The following is a 13,452-nucleotide window of genomic DNA, read 5'->3' as shown; positions in this document are numbered from 1 at the left end:
GTGTGCTCTCTACTGGGGAAACTGGCCCACAACCCAGACATGTACCCTGACTGGGAATGGAACCTACAACCCTTCAGTCCGCAGGCCTGTGCTCAGTTCATTGAGTCACACCAGCCAGGGCCGATTCTTTCCTTTATTAAAGAAAAATCGCTTTTTGAAGTCTATGTTTAGAATGTCCACTGCACATTTACTGCGGTTTCTGCAGAAGGCAGCAGGAAGCCAGCCTGCTCCACGGGGGCCGGGCTGTTGAGGACATGCGTGTTCATGGGCAGGGTGCTGCTGGATCACTGATGAGCAAGCACAGTTGGCTGAGGGTGCTGAGGGACCCGTTCCAGATGTCAGTCTGAGGGCCAGATGAGTGGTCCTCAAACTGGACCAGGAAGACTCTCAGAGCCTGGCTGTGTTTGGTGACCCCTCGGTGACAGCATCGTCTGTAGCGTCCCAGCTAGTGAGGCAGCGTGAGCCGCTGCGTGTGACCAGGGATCCAGGCCTGGCTCCATGTTGCTCACTTGGAACACAGAGTTGTAGAGAGATCCTTGTATACAGGAAATAAGTTCTGGAGTCATGAATGAGAAAGTGAAAAATACTGAATGAGGAAGGGGACAGCAATTTTGGTGGATGCTGAAAGTCTCATTAGTATTGGGGGAAAAGAAGGGATCCCGCATGCCTATGTCATGTATTGACAGTGGAATCGATTTTAGTGCTTTGTCATTTCTGCTGTGGAGTATGTTCTGAGATTATATCCTTGCTTTTGTTCCGCCATGTTTTTCCGAGGCAGCAGAGCTGGATAAGGTCCCCCACTTGAGGGAGCAGAGGTGAGGAGCTACCCCAGGAGCCTTTGACATCGATGTCTGCCTTGTGCTCCACGCGACCTCCTGAGGTCTCTGTGTTCCTCTCCTCAGTGATTTCCTGGAGGAGAGGTGTCTTCATAATGGGTAATTTTTGTGGTGAGTATCTACACCCTTATTTCTGAATTTTAAATTTTACTTTATATGAGTTTGGGGTAGACTGGCCTATGTAGGATTTTGAAAAATTGTTGATTTTTTAAAATAATTCCACATTTCAGTGAAATATGCTTTTCTGAGAATAAGCTACATTTGGGAGTTTCCTTAAGGAATTATGATGGTGTCAGAATGTTGACCTATATTTAAGGGCATCATATTCCATCATCTTGATCAGATCTATAACATCATTATCGATCATTGGTACTTATCATTAAGATTTGACTTTAATTAGCTTTTTTGATGTGGAAAACTGTATGTTAAATATTATGAGCTCTTTCTGAGATCATGAAGATTGGAACTGAATAAGAACCACAAAGCATTTAATTTTCTTCTGAACAACAAAAAAGTTCAATATTCCGCACTGCATTGGCCCCACAAAGGTTATTAGTTTGGGGCAGTCAAGTGGAAAGAGAATTAATTTCATTTATTAGATCATTAGACATTATTTCTTGTTAAAATGGAAACATCCATCAATAAGAACAAGGGTCTATATATTCTTTGTTGTGAAAATGTGAAAGGTTGTGTCACCTGATGCTTAGTGTTTAATATATTTTTAAATATTTTATTTATTTATTTTTAGAGAGAGAGGAGAAGGGAAGGAGAAAGAGGGAGAGAGACGTCAATAGGTGGTTTTGCCTCTCATGTGCCCCCTATTGGGGACCTGGCTTGCAACCCAGGCCTGTGCCCTGACTGGGAATTGAGCCAACGACCCTTTAGTTCTCCAGCCTGCACTCAGTCTACTGAGCCACACCAGCCAGGGTGTGGTGTTTAATATTTTAAGAAGTTATGAATTCAGTTTTTCTTTCACAAAGTTTTTGTCAAAAACTTTATTCCAATAGTGTTTTATGCCCTACCAACAAATACTGGGTTGGCCAAAAATTTTGTTTGTTTTTTCCATAAATAAAAAGCCACATTTTTCATTGTCACCGGTAACTTTATTGATCTGGGTATTTTGAGTATGTCGGTTATCTCCCCCTATTGACTTCCAGTGGGTAGAGGCCACGGCTGCCGCTAAACATATTCCAATGCCCAAGACAGCCCCACGGCAACGGAGTATTTGGTCAACACGTCAGTAGTACCAATAAACTTTGCACACCACTTTTGACGTGTTCGATCAGTCACAGCACCTTCTACGTGCACCAAATTTTTTTTTTTGCATTTCACCTGGGTTTTTACCTTTCTTGAAATAATAAAGCATGTTTTGCCAAAACTGTTGCATACATTCTTCCATTAGTTTTTTTAAAATGCAGGCTGATGTGACAGCTATCACAACACAATCTAACAAAATTGTTTCAAATGAAGTGAAAAACAACTAAGCATGAGCAGAGCCATTGTATGGAGAAAACAAAACGAACTTTTAGACCACCCCAGTACCTGCTTGTTCAGGAGTTAGAATTTGAACGTATGCATTTTGTGGGGACACAAAACATTTGAAGCGTAACAGGGTCTATTCCGGCTTTGTATTACTTCTTGAGTTATTGTTCATGTGTTGTTTTTGGAATTGGTTCCTTTCGTCTGGGTCATTTAATTTGTTGGCATACGCTTGTTCATAGTATTGTTTATAAACCTTTTTATTTCTTTGAAGTCCGTTGCAATGTCTCTGTGTTCATTTGTGATTTTAGAGAATTGACCCTTCTCATTTTTACCTCTGATCAGTCTAGCTTTGTGAATGTTGTTGAATTTTTCAAAGAATCAGTTTTTGTTTTCATTCATTTTATTACTTATTTAGTTGGTTATTTCAATCTTTAATCTTTTTTGCATTTTCACTATTCTTATATTTTTTCTTGCTTTATGTTTGGGTTGCTGTATTTTTCTAGTTTCTTATGGAGTAAGATTAAGGAATGAACGTTGTGTTTTTATTTCCATTCATCGCCAACATTTAATAAGTTGCTTTGAGATTTCTTATTTGATTTTTTTATTAGGAGTGGTTCTTAATTTCCAGATGTGTGATTTTTAAAAAAATTTCCCTCTTTTACTGCTTTCTAATTTAATTCTATTATAGTCAATGAATATACTTTGTATGAATTCATTGTTTTAAATTTATTTAGACTTATTTTGAGTTTTTTATCTGGCCAGTTCTGGAAAGAGCCTTGTGTGCATTTGAGAAAAATGTGGGTTCTACTGCTGTTAGGTGAAATGTTTTGCATATGTCTCTTAGGTATAATTGATTTATAGTGTTGTTCAAATCCTCTATTACCTTATGATGAACTTCTAATTGTTCGATTCATTAATGAAAGTGGGATATTGAACTATCCAAGTATTATTGTGGAATTGTCTATATCTTCAGCTCTGTACAATTTTGCTTTAAATTCTTTGTGACTTTATTGTAGGTGTGTATGTATTTATACTGGTTATATCTTCTTAATGGTTTGGCCTTTTATTAATTTATAATTGACTCTTAGAGCAATTTTTGTTTAGAGACTGTTTTGTTTGATGTTAGTATAGCTATTCCCCGATCTCTTTTGGTTACTATGTATATGAAATTTATTTTTCAATGCTTTTACTTTCAACCAATTTGTGTCTTTGAGTGCGAAGTGTGTCTCTTGTAGATCACATATACTGTAATTGTTTTTTATAATCTTTTTTATTAAATATATTGGTTTTCATTTTTGTGCCACCACTTTCCCCTGCTCTGCCCACTTTTTAATCTTTTTAAATCTACTTCACCAATCTCTGCCTTTTACTTATAAATTTAAACCATTTACATTTATTGTAATCATTGATAAAGAAGGATTTTGCCATTTTGCCATTTTCTCTCTGTGTCTTATGTGTTGTTTTGTCTTTAATTCTTCCTTTTATTATGTGTGTGTGTTAAAAGAGATATAATTTAGTGTACTATCTTAATTGCTTTATTTTCTTGTTTTTTAAATATACTTTTCTGAGTTATGTTCTTAGTAGTTGCCCTAGAGATAACAATTAACATCTTAATTTATAACAACCTATTTCAATCAGTAGCAATTTAATATCAGTAATATATAAAATCTTTGTTTCATATTGCCCTATTTTCCATTTTTGTTGTCATTGGCATAGGTTATACTCTTATACATATATACTCATGACCATAGACTTATTATTATTTTTATGCAGTTATTTTAAAATATTGTAGGAAAAAAGAGAAGTTACAAAAACACATAAATATTGGCTTTTATATTTTTCCTGAGTAGCTACCTTTATTGTCACTATTTATTTCTTGACAGATTCAAGTTACTGTTTGTTGTTTATTTTAGCTTCAAGGCTTCTCTCTGGCATTTGTTGTAGGGCAAATCTGCTATCAAAGATCATTCTGTTTTCATTAATCTGAGAATGTCCTAATTTATCCTCCATTTTTGCAGGGAATTTTTGTCAAATGAAGAATTCCTAGTCAAATGCCTTTTTGTTTCAGGACTTTGAATGTGTCATCCTTCTGCCTCCTGGCCTCCATTTTCTTTCTTTTTTTTTTTTTTGCTAAGAAATTATTTGTGGATCTTATTGAGGAATGCTTGACTGTGAGGGGCCACTTCTCTGTTGTTGCTTTGAAGGTTTTCTTTGCTTTTAACAATTCCATTAGTGTGTCTTGGTGTAGATCTTTTTGAGTTTATCCTACATGGAGTTCACTAGACTGCCTGTATAGTAGATTATCATTTTCCATCAATTTTGGGAAGTTTGGACCATTGCTCTTTAAACTATGCTTTCTGCTCCATTCTCTCATCTCCTGTGACACTTACTATACTTATGTCAGTGTATTTGATGGTCCCCTCACAGGACTTTTAGGGTAATTTTCTTCCTTTTCCTTTACCTGGATAATTTCAATTGACAGTTTTAAGTTTATGTTGTTAGCTCAGATGTGCTGGTGAACGTTTCTCAAGTTGATTGCTTATGTTACTGTGCTGTACTGTGGCAACCCTGGAAATTAGACCATCAGCCTCCTCCTGGGTTTTTTGTGGTAGAAGTTGTTTGTCAGAGGCGTGTGGCTCTTGAAGACTGTCAAATGACATCGTTGGGCACCTAATAATTGCACAGAAATTTCCTTTGAAAACATGAAAACATTACATTTATGTTCACATTCATTTATGTTAACATATGATCATTTATCCTTTGTAATATAAACATAATGAGGAATGGGAATATGTTGTATCCCATGTTGCAATTGATAAAAATTCAAATGTTTAAGGCTATGCTCCATAAAGATACCTCAGATGCATGTACATCTGATATTTGAGTCTATTTCATAATGGTTTTGCGTACCAGTCAAGAAGACTTTACTTTAACAAATTGTGCTTGAACTTCCTTAGAAGTCACTGTAACGAAGCCCTCGGGTGGAGGAACACCAAGATTGCTGAATGGGAATGTGCCCTGCTCCCATCAGGGCTTGCCAAGGGACGTGAAGGACGTAACATAACAAGTTGGCACCATTGAGGTATTGTTTATGACTGATCTTCATGGGACCTGTCCTGAAGTAACTTTCTCAAGCATGCATGATTTCTCTGAACTGGGCCGGTGGCCATGACAAGCAAGGCTCTCCATTGGCCAACAAAAGATGACCTTTCCGTTCTTCAATGACTGGAGATGTTTGGATGTCTTGGAAAAACTATAGTCCTGGGTGTGAACCATGCTCTGGGATTGCTCACAAAGTAAGCCTCCCACGGCCCCAAGTTCTGCCATTTGCTTGAAGACTTCATAGACCTGCTAGAAAGAACTATAGGTGTGTCTCCAGTGGTATGTGGGGACCTCACTCCAACAGCAGGTGAACAGTTCCACTTGCTCACTGCCTTGGATCGGGATTCTGAGGCTTCTGAGGAACTGGGATGTCACTGAGCCCAAGGAGACCCACTGAGCTGGCCGTCCTGAGTGTTCCTGCATCGTGGAATGTGTCCAGATCCGTGATAACTGCCTCCTGTGTTTGAGGGTCATGGTGAGTGAAGGCCACGGATAATCCTAGGTGTCCTCCTGGGGGAGTTTGGCTTAGTTAGCAGGAATGGGTGTATGGCCAGAAGTCACTTGGCCACCTCAGATCGAGGGCAGTGTTGTCCCTGTGCCACTGTAAGTTGCCAGCCTTTACGTTGGAGCTCTGTTGTTTTGGTGGTTGGTGGGTTTCCATCAAGTGCAGTTCACGTGTGGAGGCTGCAGAGAGACAACATGCAAGGGGCCATCCCATTCACAGTCAGGAGGAGCCGTGCATAGAATGGGTGTTATTTGCTCAGAAGGAGCAACTGCGGAGGAGCCCATAGATTACTTTAGAAGTTTCGTGAGGTCAGAGTTAGAGCCTGTCTTTAGAGCCCCATATTTTGTTGGTCAGAAGCAGGGCGTGATGCTAGGCACCTGGGCATCAGGTGTGTTTGTTCAGGTACTGAGTCCTCTATCAGGACCACATGTGCACACATACCTTTGCACCTGCCTATCTCATTGGGCCACACATGCCTGCACTCACTTCTAAGGGACAGAGGTGCGTGACAGACAGGTGTGAGGCTTGCCTGAGGGAAGTCTGACGTGGATCTTGTTCCCTGAGGACCTGGGTACGTTGCTCAAAAGTACATGTGATTTCTCTACACTTCCCAGGTAGAGTGGCTGTGCAAGGCTCGCTGTCAACCATGAAAAGATGAAACACCTTTCCTTTCATCACCAGAGGTACTTGGGAGGCCTGGAGGGAGCGTGTCCCTGAGTGTGCACTGTGCCCGTGGATCCCTCAGGAAGGTACGCATTTCTCCAGCTTAGGTTCTGCTACTTGCATTGGGATTTCATAGAACTACCTGTGGCGGCCTGTCCTCATGTCCTCAGGGTTATGCTGAGTCTCACTCTACGAGTGAATGGAGTGTTGCTCCCGCTCAGTGGCTGGGATCTGGATTCCCCAGGCCAGAGTAGGACGCTGAGGCCACTGTCGCACTAAGCGAGCTGCCCAGCCAGCCTTGCTAACACATCCTAAGTCTCAGAACGTGCTCGGATCGATGATGACCCCCTCACACTGCATTCCTTGGAAAAGCTGAACAAAATGAGTGAGAACTCCAACCGTCGTCGTTCTCATCGGATCTGAGGTCCAGCACGTGGAGGCCCAGGGCAGGCAGGAGAGAGGGCAGGGCAGCTGACCTTCGGTCACACTCATACTCGCTCTACCCAGGGCCTCAGCATTTCAGAATCTGCAGCCTCGCTGTTACATTTTCATTGTGTCAGTGTCTTGAGTACAGTGCTGAGATGTGCATGTGACTTCTCTACACTTCCCAGGTGGAGTGGCCGTGGAAGCTCGCCATCAGCCATGAAGAGACGACCTGCCTTTGCTTTGGTGGCCGGAGGTGCTCGGGGGTCCTGGAGGGATTGTGTCCCTGGGTGTTCACTGTGCCCATGGATCCCTCAGGAAGGTAAGATTTCCTCTGCCCCAAGTTTTGTCCTTCTGTTTATTATTTAATAGCCTTGCTAGAGTGGTGTCTTGTCCACACATCCCTGGTGGCACATGGGGATTTGCTCCGAGAATGGAGTGTCCCTCTTCCTCAGTAACTCGGATCTGGGTGTCTCACGCTCCTGGAGGGCTCTGAGGTCATTGGTTTACCCATTGGCCTGTCCATTCTGCCTTCCTGAATTTCCTGCATCCCACAATGTGCTCGGATCGATGATGAGTTCCTCAAAATGCATTCCTTGGAAAAGCTGAACAAAATGAGTGAGAACTCCAACCGTCGTCGTTCTCATCGGATCTGAGGTCCAGCACGTGGGGGGGCCTAGGGCGCAGGCAGGAGTGAGGGACAGCGGCCCCTCGGTCACACGCATGCACGCTCTACCCAAGGCCTCAACTTAAGAGCTTCCTGACTGACTGTCCGTATTTTCACATCTTTAGGTAGGTGTTTATGATCGGTGGTGTTCAGGTCAATGGCTAGTCATTTTATCTTGTCAACTAGCACGTACTCTAGTCCTAACACTGCAACAGCGTGGCTGTGGCGCTGGCCCATTGAGACCATGGCCAGATTCTTGCTTCAGACGTAGCTCTTGGGGTTTTTTGTGTGGAGCGTAAGAGCAGGAGCTTCCACGATAGCTGATTAGAGCTCTAGGGCTGGCATTTTGGAACCTGTCTTTGACTTTTGTGTGGGAGCAGAAATGGCAACTACGCTGTGAATGGGGCGGGGACAGAGCGGCGGAGGGCTCTGGTGCTGCAGAGGGCAGCTCCGCTGATCCAGCGGCTCGCCCGGCGTGGCCAAGCAGGGGCTGTGCTGTGATCCCAGATCTGCAATAAAGCCACAGTGGTGACCAATGGTCTGGAGAGGAATGAAATGACAGGTCATCGTGTGGTTCCAGGGCTTCCGTGGGTTCTGCCGTCCCGTTGTCTCTGCTGACGTCATCATCATCGGCTCTCAGGGACCTCTCAGGGCTGCGATGGGGCAGACTGTGCGTGGGGGCGGCCAGCAGTGAAAGCGTCAGTGTTCCTGCCTGTGATGTTGCCTTGTCTGACCCTTCTTCACTTACTGAATCAATTCCAGAACAGCGACATCTGTGGTTTCGTTCCTAGTGTCTTCGGCGCGGCCCAGCGGCCCCCTACGCCAATTTCCCGTTTGAGTTGAGGGCCAGTTCTCCCTTGGCCCTTTCTCACCCTGGTAGGAGGTTTCCACCTGAGCCAGGTAACCAGTACCCTCCCGACTAGCACTTCGATCTGGTAAATCTCCTGCCAGGGTGAAGAATCCTCCTCCAGGGATTCAGATTTAACATTTGCTGCCAGTCGGTGGGCACGTTGGAGCCTGTGAGCCCTAAGATCCCGGCACACAGCCCTGAACAGGTTTCTGCCTTGGAAAATGTATCTTGTATTTTATTGTAAGTCTTCCTCCTGTTCTGTGGATGGTCTTTGGAGCTCTGTGAGGTCAAGGGCAGAGCTCCCGTGTGGAAGGAGGTGTCATAACCTTGACTCTCATGGGGTCGCCACATGCAGAGTGGAAATCTATATGACCCTGCTCCCTGCTGGTCACGGCTGCCCAGGGTGGCCTGCTTTGGAGGGACTCACCATGCTGCTTACGACAACGAACCCTTAGTATTTGAATGTTTCTTGAATGCCAGAGCCTTGAATTTATCTGTGTGGGAAATGTCGGTCTCTGCATGTCAACGTGGCCTGGTTTCCATTGTGTTCGCTTTCTGAGTCACAGTGGGTGAAGACCCCGAGGAGCTCTGGTTTCACTTTGTCCCCCTGAGGGCCTTTGGCTCACTGCGCATGAACACGTGACCCAGCTGACGTCATGTGTCCCCATTCTGTGAACTCAGGCCTGTGTGGCTGGTGTGCTCTCCACACCAGGTGTATTGTCAGTGTTCATTTTCTCTTCGGTCGATGTGTTTCCTTCAAGCGCACGTCCCTGTGAGTGTGTGTTGGCCACAGTGTTCAGGTTGGCTTCACCTGCACAGTCTGCAGCAGCGTGTGTGAAGGATCGGTGTGTACTTTGGTGCAGGAGTGGGTATTGCAGAGGGGGTCCTTGGCACATTGCGGAGGCCCCTTCAGGTAAAAAAGTTGCCTATTTGACATTTTTTGAAGAGATGGGTCTTCCTTCGATGGCGGGCAGACATTATCAGTAGCTATCAGTGCCCAGGGATTGCGTGTTCAGATGAGGATTCCTCTGCCCATGAACATGCACAACATATTTACAGACCTACATGCATGGCGTCACACAAGCCTTCAGGAGGGACAGACGTAGGTGACAATCAGATGGAAGCCCTGCTAAAAGGGGAGAGGATGTCATGGATTAACAACCAGAGGACCTGAGTACATTACTCTAATGCACATATGGTTTGCGTTGCCTTCTCAGATGGAGCTGCAGTGCAGGGGTCTTCGTCAGCCCAGAAATGAAGACCCCTGTCTCCCTGGATGACTGCAGTCCCCAGGGGTCCCAGAGGAGGTGTCGCCCTAACCGAGCCCCTCGCTTGGGGGTTCCTCAGGAAGGTAAGCGTTCCTCTACTCCCAATTCAGCCATCACTTATCAAATTTTTTTAAAGATGTCTTTTTCGGGTGTCCCGAAAGGCACATGGGGTTTCCCTCCAAGAGCGGACTGTGTGTCCCTCTTGCTTAGTGGCCAGGATCTGGATCCTGCTCCTGCAGGCCACTGGAGGACATTGACTCACCCAGTGAACTGCCCAGCCTGCTTTGCTAAATTATCCAGCGTATCAGAGCGTGCTCGGATCGATGATGACCCCCTCACAATGCATTCCTTGGAAATCTGAACAAAATGAGTGAGAACTCCAACCGTCGTCGTTCTCATCGGATCTGAGGTCCAGCACGTGGGGGCCCCAGGACAGGCAGGAGACAGGGACAGCTGCCCCTTGGTCACACTCATGCACACACCACCCACAGTGTCAACTTTCAAGTGCATTCTTGCGATGGCCAGTGGCTTTGGTACTATCATTGGGTGTCCATGAATCCAAAGGTCCGTTTGAATGGCCGGTCTTTGGTGGTGTGGTGGCCCTTTAGTATTTTTGACTGGGGACTAGAAGACTGTGGCATTGGTCTAGACCCAGTTGAGCTCATGGCTTGGACCTACACTAGCCAGGTTTCTGGTTCAGAATTTCCCTCCCTGATGGTCTGGCTGTGGCGCCAAAGAACAAGACTCCATGGCTTCCGATCAGAACCTTGGCCTGGCAGTAGCAGTAGCTGTAGCTGCTATTGCCTTTGGACTCAGTGAGGACGTCTGAGATCCCCAATGCGTAGGTGTCCAGTTGCAGATGGTGCTGCAGTGGGAGATTCCTATTTGTAACGTACTCACCCAGCACGGTGGGCACCATCAACTGGGCTGTGTTGTGAGCCGCGCCATGAAGACCCTGTAGTGGCTGATGGTCTGGTCCAGGAAGGAAGGTCTCCTGTGGGACAGGTCCGTGTGTGATTCCACAGGATGTGCTGCCTTTGTTGGCTCCAACAGAGTCATCAGCTTCACAGGGATGTTTCCTGGCCCTGATGGGGCTGCCGACTGCTGCCTGCAGGGGGAGGCTGTGGGATCCGTGTGTGTGATGCTGTGGGGTTTGAAGATTGTTCTGAGTCTTCATTTCTCAGCAGTGGCGCCCAGTGATCCTGGTTTTAGCTCCCTGAGAGGTTCAGTGGCTGATTACCGCAGGCCAGCTGGCCACGCCCACTTCTCACTACTTAGTAGGACATTCCGCTTGACTTTTGCACTGTCAAGGCCTGGGGATGTTGTGGTCAAAGTATTTGTACTGGCGGGTTGGATTTTGCTGCCACTGGTGTCTCACATCTTCTGATGGCTCAGCTTTTTCCCTGGGAGCTTGTAGGGATGGCCCAGAGTGTGCGTACTGGGCTGTCAGGACTGACGAGACCATTGGAACGGCGTCACTTTTTGTGTGTGTGTGTGTGTGTGAGCGATGTGTTTTAATTTCCATTTCTGCTCTTGTCTTCGCAAATGGGGAATTCGAGGTTTCTGCAGTCCTATGCACCTGTGAAGGTGAGGGTCATCTGTAGAATCTCAGGTTACTTACTTACGTCCAATCAGCATTTGTTGTTTTTAGAGAGAGGGGAAGAGAGAGAGACAGAAGAAGAGAGAAACATTGACGTGTGGTTGCCTCTTCAGTGCTCCCCAGTAGGGACCTGGCCCGCAACCCAGCATGTGCCCTGACTGGGAATCGAACCGGCGACCGTTTGGTTTGCAGGCTGCAGTCAGTCCACTGAGCCACACCCCTTGGGGCCAATCAACATTTCTTACGGGGTCACTGCACATTGGGTGTACAGATTGAGGCCACTTTTCTGGGGGCTGTGCCTTGTAGGCAGGAAGATGCTTCTTTGGTCAAGGCTGCCAGGAGTTCTAATGTTTGAGGGCCTTGAATCTCCCTGGAGGAGGAAATGCCCGGTCTCAGGAAGGGACTGTGCCCTAGTTTCAGTCGATTTCCACCCTGGGTCATGGTGGGTGAAAAGGAGCCATTTCTCTCCAGTTTCTTCACTAATGGAAGGGAAACCAGGCTTAGTTGGATCGAAGATTCGCTTGGCCTGAACTCATTTGGCCACTGAAGACTAAGACAGGCCACTTCTGCCAGGTGCCATGGGTGTCACCTGTATGTGGCGGTTTTGTTCTGGAATTCGCTGATTTTTATCAAGTGTGGTTTACCTGTGACAGCTTGCAAAGGCACAGTGTCCAAGGTGACATCGCAGTCACAGTCAGGAAGAGGGTGCACGTAGACTTGGTGCGATTTGTTGAGAAGGAACAGCCGTGAAAGGAGGAGTCTGTAGACTGTCATGGAGTCTCCCTGATGAGTTTGCATCCTTTCTCTCAAGGCCTCGTCATCTTTTTTGAGACGCAGGGATCCGGGTGTAAGTTGTGCTTGTTCAGGAGCTGCGTGCTCTGCACAGGACCATGCACACACCCCTGCTTACCTGCCTACCTTATGGTGTCACACACACCTGCAGTCACTCCTAAGGGACAGAGGCGCATGACAGACAGGGCAAGGCTTACCCAGGGGGAGAGGGTTGGCCTCGAACTTGTTACCTGAGATCCCGGGTGAGTTTCTCAAATGTGCATGTGATTTCTCTACACTTCCCAGGTGGAGGGCCGTGCAAGGCTTGTGGTCAGCCAGGAAGAGACGACCTGCCTTTCCTTTGATGGCTGGAGCCGTGCGGGAGTTCTGGACGGAGTGTGTCCCTTGGTGTGTCCCTTGGTGTGCCCCGTGCCTGTGGATGGCTCCGGAAGGTAAACATTCCTCTGACCTGATTTCTCCCATTGCATGAGGAATTCACAGACCTACCTGTGGCAGCCTCTCGACATGTCCCCAGGGTTATGCCAGGTCTCACTCTGAGAGTAGATGGACTGTCCCTCTTGCTCAGTGACCTTGATCTGGATGCTCCAGGCCAGGGGAGGAATCTGAGGTCACGAGCTCACTAAATGAGCCACCCAGCCGGCCTTGCAAACACATCCTAGGTCCCAGAGCGTGCTCGGATCGATGATGACTCCATCAAAATGCATTCCTTGGAAATCTGAACAAAATGAGTGAGAACTCCAACCGTCGTCGTTCTCATCGGATCTGAGGTCCAGCACGTGGGGGGTCCCTGGGCAGGTAGCAGTGAGGGACAGCAGCCCCTTGGTCACATTCCTGCACGCACCACCCAGCACATCAGCTTTTGAGCGAATACTTGTGAGGGTCAGGGGCTCTATTGCTATCATTTGGTCCATGAATGTACGAGTCTTACTTGAATGTCTAGTCTTTTTGGTGTGGTGGCCCTCTAGCTCTTTAGTCCTAGGAGAGCATGGCATTGGCCTTGGCCCAGTTAACTCACTCCATGGATCTGTGCAGGCTGGTTTCTGCTTCAGCATAATCCCCTGATGCTGCGGCTTTGGCTCTAAGAACAAAGATTCTGTGGCTTCTGATCAGAGCCCCGCACCGGCCAGGCCGCGATACCTATTCTTGGCTTTGGACTTGGTGAGGAATTTTGAGTTCCCCAAGGTGTTGGTGGCCGATCGAAGATGCTCAGGCTGTGGTTCTGCAGTTGGAAATTCCTATTTGTAACGTACTTGTCCAGCATGGT

General features: G+C 46.5%; 5 non-coding genes across 5 annotated transcripts; all 5 read left to right on the top strand.

Annotated features, from left to right (window-relative positions):
• Positions 1–281: 281 nt before the first annotated feature.
• LOC129061314 (small nucleolar RNA SNORD109A) lies at positions 282–352 on the top strand. The gene has a single exon (XR_008528145.1). It is a non-coding gene; the product is annotated as a small nucleolar RNA SNORD109A (small nucleolar RNA).
• Positions 353–6,919: 6,567 nt separating this feature from the next.
• LOC129061357 (small nucleolar RNA SNORD116) lies at positions 6,920–7,016 on the top strand. Its single transcript, XR_008528186.1, has one exon. It is a non-coding gene; the product is annotated as a small nucleolar RNA SNORD116 (small nucleolar RNA).
• A 559-nt stretch (positions 7,017–7,575) lies between these two features.
• Positions 7,576–7,672, top strand: LOC129061351 (small nucleolar RNA SNORD116). Its single transcript, XR_008528180.1, has one exon. It is a non-coding gene; the product is annotated as a small nucleolar RNA SNORD116 (small nucleolar RNA).
• A 2,441-nt stretch (positions 7,673–10,113) lies between these two features.
• LOC129061350 (small nucleolar RNA SNORD116) lies at positions 10,114–10,209 on the top strand. The gene has a single exon (XR_008528179.1). It is a non-coding gene; the product is annotated as a small nucleolar RNA SNORD116 (small nucleolar RNA).
• A 2,654-nt stretch (positions 10,210–12,863) lies between these two features.
• On the top strand, positions 12,864–12,959 carry LOC129061347 (small nucleolar RNA SNORD116). Its single transcript, XR_008528176.1, has one exon. It is a non-coding gene; the product is annotated as a small nucleolar RNA SNORD116 (small nucleolar RNA).
• The last annotated feature ends 493 nt before the right edge of the window (positions 12,960–13,452 follow it).

The sequence above is a fragment of the Pteronotus mesoamericanus genome, unplaced genomic scaffold (genome assembly GCF_021234165.1).
Source record: "Pteronotus mesoamericanus isolate MK-2021 breed Mesoamerican mustached bat unplaced genomic scaffold, CSHL_Meso_final scaffold_582, whole genome shotgun sequence".
Taxonomy (NCBI): Eukaryota; Metazoa; Chordata; class Mammalia; order Chiroptera; family Mormoopidae; genus Pteronotus; species Pteronotus mesoamericanus.
The sequence above is the reverse complement of the archived record's forward strand: the minus strand, read 5'-3'. Positions and strand labels throughout refer to the sequence as shown.